General features: G+C 47.1%; 1 protein-coding gene across 1 annotated transcript in view; it reads left to right on the top strand.

The window, feature by feature from the left end:
• The first annotated feature begins 2,650 nt into the window (after positions 1-2,650).
• Positions 2,651-15,671, top strand: part of IP6K2 (inositol hexakisphosphate kinase 2) — a 165,975-nt gene continuing 152,954 nt past the window's right edge. The window contains exon 1 of the mRNA XM_069643328.1: positions 2,651-2,843. The gene's annotated coding sequence lies outside the window, so the exon portion shown is untranslated. The remainder of the gene's footprint in view (positions 2,844-15,671) is intronic.

The raw sequence follows: 15,671 nt of genomic DNA on the forward strand, positions 1-15,671 counted from the left end.
AAAACATTGGTGCCATAGCCATTTCCAATTACAACTTGCCAATAACCAACATTGGCACCATAACTTTAGGTCCAATGTAATTACTAAAACACTTGCCAAACAAAACACATTGGCACCATAATAAAACACTGCTTATTGGCACATAGCCACCATATGGCTCCAAAAAATAATTCAATTGCCCACCCTTGGGTAACACTCATGCTTACAGTTTGGCACACACCAATAACTATATTCACACCAATAACGAGACCCACAGCACATGGCCACTGTAAATCAACACTCCTGCCAACGCTATTGGCACAAAAAACTGGAAACTCCTTTCCCAGAAGCATGTTATAGAATGCCATATAACAAACCATAAAAACTACACCACAATGCCTGCAAAATGTGACCCATGTTTTCATATATCACATTCCCAAAGTGATGCATTGCCTTCATTTTCATTCCCAAACAACATTTTAGCATGTGAAGGCCTTTGCATTTACAATATAAAGAAACGTTGCATGGGTACATTGCATGTTGCTTTCAACTCTTAAATATCAGCTCAATAAAATGGCAATGTCACAAAAAAAATTGCAATGTACATAAGGCAAAACATTTTGAGTTCGCACATTACACTTTCAAGAAAATCGAAAGGCAGAAACACTTTCCTGAAGATCCGATCAGACAAAATGGAAATGCTAATAGAAAATAAATGCCTGCCGCTTTCATTTTGATAGCCTTGAAATGCATCCTCCAGTCATTGCAGTACATGTAACGTTCCAGTAATGCCGAAGGTAATGAACAGTCAATGCAGCTGCGCCTTTAACTCCTACTCAGTGTTAATATGACTTGCAGCCGCTCCTTTTTACAGCATGTTCAAACGCAGCTTGTAAAAGTCTTATGAACGTGGGCGTGATGTCAAATGCCCGGCTACTTCTATGCGCTCTCTCGCTGGAGCCATTTGCACTGCTGATAAGCAGAGTCTCTCTTTTGTTCCCCCGACCCCTTGCTCTGCCAATAACACGCCATTGATTCTTGTGAAGCGCCAAACTAAAAATGTGCCTATGCCTTGATATATTAAGAAGCCCTTGCTGTGGCAGATGCAGAACAAATGAAAGTGAGCAGCGCTGCCCCCCAAAATCACTATAAATGTCCCTCACTAATCAGTCATGCAGGACATGGGGCGCGCTCACCTTGGGTCCGGGGGGTGGGGGGGGATGGTGGATGCTTCTGGTTCCTCACTCCTTTTTGGTGGGCAACTTCCTGTGCACCATATTCCTTCTGGCACAAGTTTGCTTCTTTTTTGTCCTTTCTTGCTGCTTTTCAGCCCCAGGTACACCTCAATCACCAAAATCCTCGTCGCCAGTGTTACAACGCAAGTTAAGGGGTTGCAATGATGAGCCAGGAGACCAGGTTGGGTTAAGAGACTTTAGTGGGTTCGTGGTACATAAGTCACAGGTAATAAGTTACAGGCAGGATAAGTACATAAGGGAGGGAAGCATCCACCGGTCCCCCCTCTGTTCAGTTCATTTTCCAACTGAACAGGGAGAACCTTGGCACTCACACCAAAACATTCTAGATGGAACACTATAATACAAGCATTCCAGGCACAGGCTCACATTTACTTAGGAAACAGCTAATGAACCAGGATAGGTAAGACATAACATGATCTCCTTGGTTGCTGAGCAACAGCGCCAAGAGGCTGTTTAATTTGCACTGCACACTATACAAGTGGTCCCACTCACTCCCTCACTGGAGAGGCGGGATGCATTAAGATTGTGATGAGGGCCTACTTAGGCTGTTGAGGTGACACCAGCAGGCAAGTGGTAGGGCACTCCTAGCGAGAGAGCGGGGATGTAATGTGGGCTGGAACTGGTTCATGTACAAGTGAAAAGAGGCTTCCAAAGTGTATCGGACGCAGGTCCTGACAGGTTAAAGAGTTCACTAGTGTGGAAACGATTAGACCCAGCGCTATAAGTGGAATAAGAAATCAATGGTGACCTAACGAGTTGCAAAACAATATTAGGAGGCACAGCTAAAGAGTAGCAAGTAGATCATCTATTTTAAAAGCTGCAGTAAATACTGTTAACCAGTAGTCAAAAATTGACTGCAATAAAAAAATATTCAAATATAGAAACAAAATAAAATCAAAATAGGCCAATGCGGCCACCAGTCATTCAGTTCAGAAACCCATGATTCATATGCATTCATTTAGTTTATTTAAACATTCTATAACAAAACTTCAATATAATGGGTTGCAAAAATCAAACTATGTATTCTTTATATTATATTCTTCCTTCTGAAACAAATGATCTAACTCCAAATGTCTGAAACTGATGATGTGATTCTAAACATGGGGGGATAGTGACATCTACTGGGGAAGAGGAGTATTGTCCAAATGAGCTCACAGGTACACATTAAAGACTTCTTTGTGTGGTTAAGTGTCCCCTTCCACAGCCCTGGAGAACCATTCCAAGTAACAAGACTCAGAAATCTATGCAAACAAATGGCCTACAAACAGCATACAGATCCTACCAAAAAGCATTGTTCAGCTGAAGCCATGCAAGAGACAGAATACAAGAGGCTCTGGGCAGACACAATGATGTCTGCTGAGCTCATAATGGGGAGAAAATAAACTGAGGCTCACTCAAGGGCTGGCTTGAACAGAAGGGTCCTGAAACATCACCTGGATTGTGGCAAAGACAGCGCCCTCCTAGCACCAGGATGGACCGCCAAAGTCACAAACCCAGAACAAAGAATGCTAGGCCTGCAACACAAGCGGAACAAGATCTTGTGGCCAGCATCTCGCCTCCCTGGGATCGCAACGGGCTTGGTAGGATATAGGCCAGCCATAGGATAAGGTAAGTGGGGATCGCCCGAGTCTACTAGAAAATGAGAGCGGCAAAACCTAACCACTTAGCATCTGGCAAGTATTTTGCTGTTCAGAGAGAACACATTGTTTACAATGCCCAAAATGCTCCATGCCGCTGCCACTTTCAAATGATAGTCCATGGACTCTCTGGCCCACAGGCAGTTTGGTATTGTAACCATGGTATGATGAATGAAAGATGGCGATCAAAATGTAAACAACGCAGACAAAGCCTTGTAGAAGCAAGTCATTAGAAAGCAGCCATTGCTACACCAGGCACCAGTTCATATTGTGTCCTGGAACCCCAAATCCATTTCTCGCATCACAATTATTGAGGCAGATCCAAGGGTGGGTGGGAACAGGTGTGCACCGCCAGTGTTCCTCATGGACAATCCAATGATTTAGAGCATTTCTTGGTCTTGGAAGACATGATCCTTTGCATGTTTGCAGACCACAGTACCCATCAATGTAGGCCTGGCATTAAGGGTATCGCAGTGATGACTAGTGTTGGGCAAGAAAAACGCAGGTTCACTTCCAAAGCCCCCGCATCGTCCCAAAATGAAGACTCGGCAATAGGGTTGTACATTAAGACACTGGACCTGCAAGAGAAAGCTCACCGGCAGGCCTAGAAGGTTCCAGTGCTGAGAGGTCTATGCTCTCATCATAGGCTCCTGGCACCTGCGCACAAGCACCGATGGTGCTAAAGTTGCTGATTCTTAGCTGGTTAGTGCTTCGTGTGGGCAAACAGCCCCGTCCAGCCTCGGAAGCAGAATGCCATCTTCCACTGTGACGTCACCAGAGCTGAGGAAAGCAATGTTCTGCCCTGGTTTCCACGGTTCCATGTGTCCTGAGTCACTGAAACTGAAGGGTGGGCCTATCACCGTGACAAGAAAAAGAAAAGAGTGAGAGGGAAAGAGAAAAGGAGGCGAAAAGGAAGGAGGAAAGGTACAGAACTTAGAAGAGAGTGAGAAGGCAAGAGGGAGTTTGGCTACAAGGGAACACGGAAGGTCTGTAATGGAGCAAACAAGGTTTAGATTGGCTAAATGGGTATTGTATCGAGTGTATAGATTTGTATAATGTTACAGATATGGCACCCACTAAAAAGAAGGCTTGCTAAACAATCATTCAATTACAGGTTTGCTACAATAGCGAGTCGCTCTGTTCTTGATTGATAGGCTCAGCACAAGGAGTGTGTGGTAGGGGTGCATGCCACTCTCCAGTCTAGGTAAATGGGACCATGGTCATTGCGACATTTATGTGCCACTGTAAGTGCTGTTGAAGTGAGTTCTAAAGTGAGCAGAAAGCCAATGCTTGCTGCTCAGCACGAAGCTAGGAACCTGTGGGTCACTGAATGGCAATGGTTGGGACTCATTAAGACCGCCTGAGTCTCTGAGCTAGAACCACCCTAAGTGTGGAGAGCTCTCCGTGATGGGCTGTGGTGGGGCTTATCAGGCCTGAGCCCTGCAACTTATTTCTGATCCCAGCTTGATAATGTTGTGGTGTTTTGGCAACTTTATTATTTCAACTGTCAGTCAATCAGAGTAATATAACAACCAACAATAGTGTGCACTGGCCAGGGTCTCTGCATCCGGGGCTGACTTCTTGTTATTGTCATCATAAGTGTAATCGTCATTTATATAGAGCCTTTTACCATTACTACAGTCTCAACGCGCTTGTGGTGGGAACGCCCTCGGGGATCGACGTCCAGATGCGGGAAAATTCAAAAAAGGTTTAGAAGGAGTGTGCATTTGTCCAAGATTAAGGATTAGATGGATAGGCTCCAGTGAGCAACCCAAGAGGTCAGGCATGCGGGGGGTACTGCAGTAGGTCACGAGTGTGTACAAGTGCAAGAGACTCATCATGTGTCCAGCTCGAGCAAATTTTGACGTAAGTTGTCACTGTATCCCAAAGGCAGAGATGTAAGTAAGTATCCAGCTAGACTGAAATTGTTATAGGTCGTAGCTGCATTCTGATGTGTGTGGATGGATAGCCGTGACTGGGGCAGATCTCCACCGAAGTGGTGCATTTATGAGTAACTATAGCTCAGATGGAGCATGTCTTTGATGTCGCTGTGTCATCAGGTCATCTGTGGGGAAAACACAGCTACTCTTGTAGACTAAACTAGACACTATGGAGAGGCTACCCTCAAGTCTTTTAATCAAAGTCAATAGACTGGCTGTCCTAGTACATCTTCTAGGTGTAGCAGGCCAGCTACTATAGGGTCTAGGAAATAGGATTCACTAAGCGTCATAGACAAGTTACCTTTATAGTCCTAGTAATATCTTCCAAGTTTGGTAAACGCTACCAAAGTCCATCTACTAACTGCAATATCAGGATACAATGGCTAACTTAGGACCTTTAAGTGCAATGGAAGGGTTGCTAGCGTAGAACTTTGAGTGTAAAGGGTGGGCTAACATTACAGGTGCAGCACAAATGTCCACTTCCAGGTCAATGTAGTGCAACACACTGTCGACCTTCAGTACAGTCTAAAGCATAGCAGTATTCTAAGTGCAGCACATGTGACAGTCTTGACAGTTATTCAACCCATTGTTAGTTTATGTGCTTCCCAAATTGCTAGCCTTCAATGTTCTTCAGGTACAAACAAGTACTAGACATACCTACATTTCTACTAAGCGTAATGCATGTGTTAACCCACACAATTGCCTCCAAGTGTAAACATGAGGCAATCTTCATAGTTCTTCTAAGCGTGGTAAATGTGCTGTCCTTAACACGATTATATTCTAAGCGCAAAGGAGTGCTGAACTACAAATAATTTCTGAGTGCAATACATGTGCTGATCTTCAGATATTCAAGTGGAGTGCATGTGATAACTTACACAATTTGACCAAGGCCTCAGCACCCTGTCTGGCCCTGTCCGGCAAGTGCCAGTGCACCGGCCACACAGGCTGCCCAAAACATATACCCTATTACTTGGATCCCATACTCATATAGAGCTGCTACCAAGGACTCCACCAAAGATTGCAAGTATCCAGCCAACCACTATACATACAATGTAATCACTAGAGGTAAGCCTCCCTCTGCTGCACTGGAAGGCTTCACTCTTATAACAGATACAACTGATCCTCCCAGCATCCATCCTCAAGACCCTTCCAGCAGAAGCTCTCCTCCCCTACCTGGAGATCATTAACAGCTCCCCAACTCAAGGCACCTTCCCATCAACCATTAAAACAGGACAAATCCTACTAAAGGGACCCACTCTGGATCCCGGCAACCTAGGTAACTATTGCTCCATCACCCATCTTCCCTTCTTAGGTAAGATCATGGAGAAAGCGGTAGCCGCACAACTACAGCAACACATTGACACCAACAATCTCCTCCAAACCTACCACTACCAATCCGGATTCAGACCCAGATGCACCACCGAGACAGCAACCATACAGGTGGTCAATGACACCCTCAATATCCTTGATAACGGCCACCCCAGCTCCTGGTTCTACCCCACCTCTCTGCCTCTTTCAACAAAGTAGACTACCAGGCGCTTACGGACAACCTACATCAGTGCATGGGGATCAGCAACCTTGTCCTATGCTGGTTCAAATCATACCTCGCCAACCGCAAGCAGTTTGTTTAGATGGACTCCTCTAGATCGCCAATGCTACCCGTCACCTGTGGAGTCCCGCAGGGTTCATCCTCTCCCCAGTGATCTTCAATCTATACATGGTGCCGCTGGGCGCCCTCCTAGCCACACACACTATCCACATCCACCAATATGCTGACGACAAACAGCTATATCTCAGGTTCGACTCCATCAAGCACAGCCATTGGCTCAAACCTGCCTCTCGCTCATGCAGTCTTGGATGTCCAGTGCATACTTGAACCTCAACCCCTCCAAGACCGAATTTCTACTCCTTACCAACAACACCGCACACCCAGACATACATACCTGGCTATCAAACATTATCTCTGAGGGCTTCACACCCAAGCTCACCTCCTGCGTCAAGTCCCTTGGGATCCACATCGACAAACATCTCTCCTTCAAGACACACATAGCTAAGAAAACTCAGACAGCTTGGTATCAGCTCTGCCTCTTGTGGAAAGTCAAGGCCTTACTCCCTCCGGACAGTTTTAGATCCAAGCATTGTTCCTATCCCACCTAGATGGGGGAAATGCACTCCTCGAAGGCCTCCCTTCGTCCTCCCTTCGTCCTCCCTTGTGCCCCTGGGAAGTGTCCTACACGTGGCTGCATGCCTCATCAAGGGTCTACGCAGATACAACCACATCAACCTTCACTGGTATCCACTGCAAGCATGAATCACCTTCCAATCTTACAGCATCATCTATAAGGCAGTCACCTTCAAGTCAACCCGATACTTCGCTGAGAAACTCAGCCTCTCTGTGGACAACACACCTCCAGAAGCCAGGACACGTGCAGACTTGCAATCTACCACTGAAAAAAGGAAAGGACCAGAAAACAAGCTTTTCTGCCTACACCCCAAGACTATGGAACCTCCCCCCCATCCGCATCAGACTCGTCCCCACGCTCCAACAACTCAAAAAAGAATTCAAGACAGATTTTCAAGGAGTCTCTACTCCTCAACACCTAGCCCCTCACGTTACCCCCATGCCACCTGACTCACTAGATGCCTCCTGCCCCTCTACTCCCTGCCACCCAGTACAGCTGCACCCATCCTCTATGCCCCTCGTTATCCTACCCCCCTGTGTATCTCTTCCGTTTTACCTCTGAAATGTGTTCACTTATGCATCTGCAATGTTGTACACCTCTATAAAGTGCTCTGTTATGTATCTGTATTGTTGCATATCTCTGTAAAGTGCTCCGTTGCTTCCCGAAGCTGGGTCCGCGCTCAATAAATACCATAATAATAATAATAAAATCCTCATCATGATTCTGTGCTCGCCCTTGTGCCGCTATCAGCTGACATCCACGTGGCCTCCCAGGAACAGATCTAAACCCATCAAACCAGCATTCTGCCCCAGTCCATCTCGCATTTCCTACCTCGCCTCCATAACCCCCCTCGCCAAACGTTATGCTGATCCATATACCTCTAGTGCACCCATACCACCTAAGCACCCCATTCCCTCCAATGACACACCTACCTATCACTTCCACATCTCCCCTACCCCTTTTCTTCCACCAGCGCATCCTTTTCGACCATCGGTTAATTCACTGTGACCTATGCGTACAGCTCATATCCTAGTCTACTGCATGACCCCCTCACCGAAGTCCCTACCCCCAACTGTCTGCTTTACCTACAGTCAGGCCCTACCTCATCCTACCCCCTTCCTCCCGAAGTTCAACTGCACTTCCACTTCATACAATTCTGGATTAACTGCACCCGATGCGGTAATCTGTCCACTAACCCAATGCATCAGCAACCATGCCCCCTTGACACATTCTGCTCCTCTTCTAGGCATACATTGCGCTCACGGAGGGTCAAGACCCCACAACAAGCAACACTGGTTGGCCCATCAAGAACATCCCTTAGATAAGATAATTGTCTCCTCTAGTTGCATGTCTGCGCACCCTAACAACAATACTAAGCTGACCACTTCTACCCAGATCAGACCTCTGCCTTTACCACCATTTGCACTGGTTCCTTCATTCACTGCCCTATACGACCTAGTAGGTGCTCTAGTCTTCAACCGCCCGGCCTCGATACCCTCATGCAAGCCGGCCCCGCCTGCATCCACAGTATCACAATAGATGCCACCACCAATCATCTCCTCTCCTGTCCACTCTAGCCCCAAGAGTATCGCACACCTGGACCAACCTCCCTAAAGACTGCCAGTCCACAGACAAACTTGCCTGGAAGCACTCTGAGGCACACATACAGAGAAGTACAGACTCCAACCTCTCTTACACATGCAAGGAAATTTCCAGACTCCACAAGCTCCAAACCAAAATGGCCCAACTAACATCATAGCTCAACCCTCCCTCGCCACATTTTAGGCATGCTTAGACGCACTAGACTCAGGTCCCGCACCACCCCCTCCCATACCATGCATCTCAGCATACCCTATATGGGAAGTGCTCCAATCTCCGGCTTTTATGAACATTCAACTGCCAACTAGTCACCAATACTCAGCTGCGCTTTAATAAATGCATGCTCCCTCAAAGCGCACGGAATTGAGATCCACGACACCACCTTGAGATCTTGGGCATTACAGAATCTTGGCTACACAGTGCCTCGGGCCTGATGCTATCCTTAGCCATCCCTCCCAATTACCATCATCAGAGTGGATCGCTTGAACTCAACAGGAGGTGGCCTCAACCTCATTGCTAAATCCTCCATACTAATCAGACCCACCGCTACAACACCCATCCTTGGCTATACAACACTGCTACTCTAACTCACCACTGACCCCCAGTCCACCTTCAATCTCCTCCTCCTGTACCACCAGCCTAACGCTTCCAGCCTACCTGATTTAGATATTCCTCTAATGATCACCCCTTTCATCAAGCCTATGACCAAATTTGTCCTCTCGGGTGACTTCAATCTTGAATTCAATGACCCGGGCAACATGATAGCTGCCACACCGATGCAAGCTCTTAGGAACATGAACTTCTCCCAACTAATCTCCTCCCACACCGAAAGGAGCACACTGGACTGGATCCTCACTGTGAATGCCATTCGTACCTTGGTCCTATCACACAATCATTAAGTTCAATCTCTCTCTCGCAAAACCAGCCACCACAACTTTCCCTCCCTTAACGTGTATCCTAGTACACAATACTCGCAAACTAACAAATTAAATTCTGAAGCCCACCCTCACCACCATGCTCACCACACTTTCCGTGCCCAGCTCCACGTGCCCTCAACACATTGCCAGCTTTTGCCATCAGAGCCACCTCCTTACTATGGATCAGCATGCCCAATCACATCTAAAATGCCTAAAGTACACAAACCTTCCAATACCTGGTTCTCAGAAGAACTGGTTATGTTACGAGGAACAAAAGTGCTCTTGAGCATCTCTGCAAGAGGCACCCCATCCCCCAGAAGCACTTAACACTGACTAAAGCTGCTAAGTCCTATAAGACAGCAGTTGTGTCAAAGCCAAAGCTTATGATACCAGAATTTCCAACATCGGTTCTAACTCCAAAGAGCTCTTTGCTATCTTAAGAGCGCTGGAAAAACCTACGGCCCAGTCAGCCCCAACTCAGGCCGACAAGGCATGGTGTGCCACCATTCAAGCTGCCCTCGCCAACAAAACTGACCAACTACATATGAAAATCTCGAAGAAAAAAGCAGTACTCTCAGCTAAACACCCCACCCTTACGCAGCATGAAAGCTGCACCCTCACAAACCAGGAGAGCCCACATGGGGACAAACCACCCTTGCCCCCACCCTTCACCTTTGCCAAAGTCACCCACGAGAAGGTCCTTGAAACACTAATAGCCTTGAAACCCTCCAATTGTAAGGGCAATACCTGACCAGCACACTTCAGTCAAACTCTGTGCTCCCTTTCTGACTCCCATTATCACTGACTTAGTAAATGCCTCTTTCACAAACAACAAAGGCCCCCCCTACATATAATCTGCTTGGGTTACCGCACTCTTCAAAAAACATTCACTCGATCCTACCATCCCCACTATTCATCGCCCCATCATCACAGTCTGCTTTCTACTCAAAATCCTAGATCAACTAGCTTACTTCCAAGTACAAACATACCTAGAACAACACCATCTAATAGGAGACAGACAATCTGGTTTACGCCCGAAACATAGCCCTGAAACAGCACTGCTGTACTTAAAAATCCACATTGGAAAAACATCCGCAGCTCAGGAAGCCCTCTCCATGTTGTTTTTTTCTTTAGCCAGACATCTCCTCTTGGATCTCTCTGGCGGGTTTGACCTTGTGGACCACCACCCACTCTGCCAACAGCTCAGATCCCACTTCCACTTCTCGCTTGAGGCCACAACTTGGATTAAATCCTACCTCAGTGATCGCACGTCAAGAATATTAATTGGGGAGGCAGCTGCTGATCTCATCCCGGTTCCCTATGGCGTCCCCCAAGGATCCGGTCTCTCACCCACCCTCTACAACGGTATCAGGTAATATTATCCCCACCAATAATATTGCCATTATATGGTTGTCGGGAATGTATTTTATTTATTTATTTATTCACATTTGTATAGCGCACTTGCAGCCCATGGGCATCGAGGCGCTGTTACAAGTAAGTGTTGGATTCTTAATTCAGCAGATATGCATGAGACGAGAGGTCTTATGGATACATAATTACAGGCATAGTTACAAGTGAAGAATGATAATCATAATACAGTGACAGAATGCAGTCAGGTACTTTTCATACAAAGAGCTTGGTTTTAACAGCTTTGCGGAAGGCTTGGTGGGATTCAATCATTCTGATGTGAGGTGGCAGTGCGTTCCAGTGGGTGGCGGCCCGCGTGGGAAAGCTGGCACCACCGGCGCGCACCTTGCGTGATTTGGCCGTGACAATCGTGTTGGAATAGCACGTTCTTAATGGTCTGGTGGCAGAGTGCTTGGTGATTCTTTGGGTCAGGTAGGGTGGAGCAAGTTCATGGAGGCATTTGTGGGTGAGGGCAAGTGTTTTGAAAACAATCCTCTCTTTCACCGGAAGCCAGTGTGCCTGTCTTCTGACTTCTGAGATGTGGTCTTTTCTCGCGGTGCCTGTGGCAGCCCTAAGTGCATTATTTTGAACTAGCTGAAGTTTGGCCAGGTTCTTATTGGAGGTCCCAACGAGTAGGGCATTACAGTAGTCCAGCCTAGATCCAATTATTGCCCTGGCAATGGTGAGGCAATTCTGGCGTGACAGGAGAGGTCTGGCAGCGTTGAGGACTTTCGAGTAATAGGCTGAGGAGGAGGCAATGGCATTGACCTGTCTATCCATTGACAAGTCGGAGTCTAGGTAGACTCCGAGTGTCTTCACATGATTGGAGACCTTGATGGGAATGTTGTCAATAGTGAAGGAAGAGTACTGTACACCGAGGTTCCCCAGCGTGGAAGGTGCTCCTATGAGGAGGAGTTCGGTTTTTTCACTATTGAGGCATAGCCAGTTGTCTGCCATCCATGATTGGATAGTGGAGTAGATGGTGGTAAGAGTTTTAGTATCCGCCAGGTAGTCGCCTGTGAGTGGGATGAGGACCTGGGTGTCATCCGCATAGTTGGTATACGAGATGCCCAGGGAGTCAAGGATGCTGAACAGTGGCCTCGTGAAGAGGTTGTAGAGCGTGGGCGCGATACATGAGCCCTGAGGCACACCGCAGGTGATGTGGCTAGGGGTGGCACAGGCTGAGTCGGAGAAGACTTTCATGGCCCTTTCTTGGAGGAAGGAGGAAATCCATTCACAAGCTTTGGGGGAAAAGTTAGCTTGGGTAGCTAGATGGTGACACAAGGTGTTGTGGTCCACCAGGTCAAAGGCGGCGGATAGATCCAGGAGCAGAAGGAGAGCAGGTTTCCCTGCGTCTCTTAGATCGTCCATTTGGTTCTTTAGGTCCAAGAGAGCCGTTTCGGTGCCGTGTCGTGGGCGGAAGCCAGATTGCCGCAGGCCAAGGAGACGGTTTTCTTCAAGGAACTTTTGGACTTGCAGGTAAGCTGCTTTGTCCAAGATTTTCAGCAGGAAGGGTACAGTGGTGATAGGTCGATAATTCCCCGGGATCGTTGGGTCCAGCGAGGGTTTTTTGAGGAGTGGGCGTACCCAGGCCTCCTTAAGTCCGGTTGGAACGTGGCCAGACTGGAAGGATGAATTAATGAATGCTGTAAGGAAAGGAGCTAGGATCTGTGCTGAGTCTTTAATGAGACTAGCTGGACAGGCATCTCCCTTACAGTTGGAGGGTTTGATGGACTTGAGCAGGGTGATGACCTTGTGCTCAGTAATATCTTTGAAGTCAAAAGATGGAGAAGGATTAGTGGTGGACGGTGTGGTGGGTTGACTATGTAGGTTAGCTATGAGGCGGGAAAGGGCTTTTTGGTGGCCACGAATTTTAGTTTGAAGAGTGTTAAGCTTGTCTAGCATTGCGGATTGAATGCTATTGCACCAGTTGTCATCTTTGATGAGAGCAGGAGGAGGAGAGGATGGTTTTTCCAGTTCCCTGAATATGGTGAAAATTTCCTTTGACCCAGATTTGGCGTCGTAGATCCTAGCGTTGAAGGAGGCAGCTTTAGCTAGGGTGATGTTAGTTTTGTAGGATTTAGAGATGGCTTTGAACGCATTTTTGGTGGTTTCTGAAGGGTTAGCTTTCCAAATGGAGAGGGCAGTCCTCTTTTGCGCCCGTTGTTCAAGGAGTTCTTTGGAGAACCATGAATTAGCGTGTTTGGTTTTCTTAGCTTTTTTGAGCGTCAGTGGCGCAACGGCGTCAACTGCTTGGGTGATGACTTCTTTGAAAGTGTTGGCTAGGGTTTCTGGGTTGTTGGAGAATGGGGCCTGCAAGGCGGGGTTGCGGAGGTAGGGTGCTAGATTCTCGGCTGTGAGCTGGCGGGAGCTCCTGGCGAGAGTAGCTGGGCAGGGGGCGGGAGGTGAGTTGGTCTCTTTTTTGGTGCGAAGGTTGAATTGGATGTAGTGGTGGTCAGACCATGGGACGGGCGTGTTTTCCGTGACAAGTAGTGAGCAGCTATGTTGACTGATCCAGTCGAGGGTGCGCCCCTTGATGTGGGTGGAGTCAGAGACAGATTGCGCAAAGCCCAGGGTGGATAGGGCGTTCTTGAGGGTTTTGGCAAGGGGGTCCTTAGGGTCATTGAGCCCCAAGTTGAAGTCGCCCAGGAGTATGACCTGTGAAGTCTTTTTGATGTTGTTAAACAGTGCGAAGATGAGGGTGTCATGGAAGTCAGTGCAAGGACCCGGAGGTCTGTAGACAATGTGCACAGTTATGGTGCAGTTAGGAGAAATATTCATTTTGAGTGGGAGGTAGTCACTATTGTGGTCAAGTGCATGGGCGATACTATTAGTGGTGATAATTTTTGGGGTAAATGGGAGCCGGCGTTGCCGGGGTGTCCCTCGCTCCCTTTAAAATAATATGGGGGTGGCGGGCGTGTCCCCTGCAGGTTTACTAGGATCAAATCACCGCAAAAATATGGCTCCATTCTTGTATGCCGATATCTTTGTGGGGATATTACCACATGGAACCTCTACAACACCTACATCAAGCCACTCTGGACTCACTTGATATCATCATCACAAACTTTGCAGATGACACACAAATCCTCATTCGCATCTCAGGCAATCACACATGCAAATCTGCTACTATAAACAAAACTTACAGTATCATTCAAAACTGGATGGCCTCCCACAACCTTTGTCTCACTGATGAAAACAGAACTACTCATTGTAGGCTCACCCGACAGGCTAAAGAACCTTGACACGGCCTTCTCCACCTTCTGTATTGATGGCGCAAACATAACAGTCCTTAAACACGTTAAAATATTAGGTGTTCACCTTGATGCAGAGCTGTCCATGACTAAACACTTTAGTGCACTATCATCAGCTACAACCCACACGTCCAAACTCATCGCCCTGAGCAGATAATTTCTCTCCCCTAGCAACTGCCTCACACTGCCAGAGCTCTCATCATAAGCAAATTGGACAATTGCAATGTACTCCTTAAGGGTATTACGGCAACTAACTTGGCTAGACTCCAGCTGCTACAGAACAAAGCCCTGCGTGCTGCAATAGGCTTGCGCAGATCAGACCACATCTCCGCAACCAGACAACATGTCCACTGGCTGCCCATTAAAGCTCAAATTGACTTTAAAACACTGACGATGGCACACAAGGCTGCATCCACAAAGAAGCCCCCAAGTAAACAACAACATTATCACCATGAAACAACATTTGCGCTTATTAAGGTCAGCATCCAGCACCACAATATTTGTTCCCTGCTACAGAAAGAAGAGAGCAGGTGGCATGAGCTTTTATGTCACAGTGCCCACCCTTTGTAACACTCTGCCGCCGCCAATAAGAAACTAACAGTCATACACAAGCTTTAAAAAACTGCTAAACACATTGCTGTTCAACAGATATGACGAGAACAATTGTGTCTTTTCCCCCTACCATCTTACTGTACCAACACAATACCCTTGGGTCTGGGTGTTACATAAATGAAAAATAAAATAAAATACAAGTACAACACACGTGTAGACCCACATGTGCAGCTTCTAAGTGTAGTATAATTTCCTACCCCCAAAAATCCATCTAAGTGCGAAACCTTTGCTAACCCCAAAAATCCATCTAAGTGCAACACATTTCCCAACCCCAAGAAACCATCTGAATGCAATACATTTGTTCACCCCAATAATCCATCTAAGTGCAATGGATTTCTTAACCCCAATAATTCATTTTAGTGCAACACATTTTCCAACCCCAACAAGCGATCTAAATGCAATACATTCCTACCCCCAAAAATCCATCTAAGTGCAACACCTTTCCTAACCCTCAAAAATCCATCTAAGTGCAACACATTTCCCATCCCCAAAATACAGCTAAGGATGACACAACAGATATCTCCTATAATTATCTTTCATGATAACTAGGGGCGCACAGGTAACATCCGTACTAGTATTATAATAATTGCGGTAATGTAGAAGTGGTAGGGTTATAAATGAGCACTGTAATGGCTGTGCTTACCGCCCGTACCAGCCTTACCTTAGTTATCGCTGCAGGATTCTCCGTCCGGCATCCATGAACGAACAGGGGAAAACAGGAGATAAGTTGCCCCTACAAGCTGTCTTTTGCCTCTGGCCCTTAGCCGATGACTGTCCGGGCAAGGCTGCCCTGGAATCCTCTCTTAAGAAGGTGGAAATCCCCAATCAGGGGTTGGGAAGGTGGGAGGTGGGCTGGCTGAGGACACGGGAGGGAACAGGCAGGGGAA

The sequence above is a fragment of the Ambystoma mexicanum genome, chromosome 2p, assembly GCF_040938575.1.
Source record: "Ambystoma mexicanum isolate Mex_15411 chromosome 2p, UKY_AmexF1_1, whole genome shotgun sequence".
NCBI lineage: Eukaryota > Metazoa > Chordata > Amphibia > Caudata > Ambystomatidae > Ambystoma > Ambystoma mexicanum.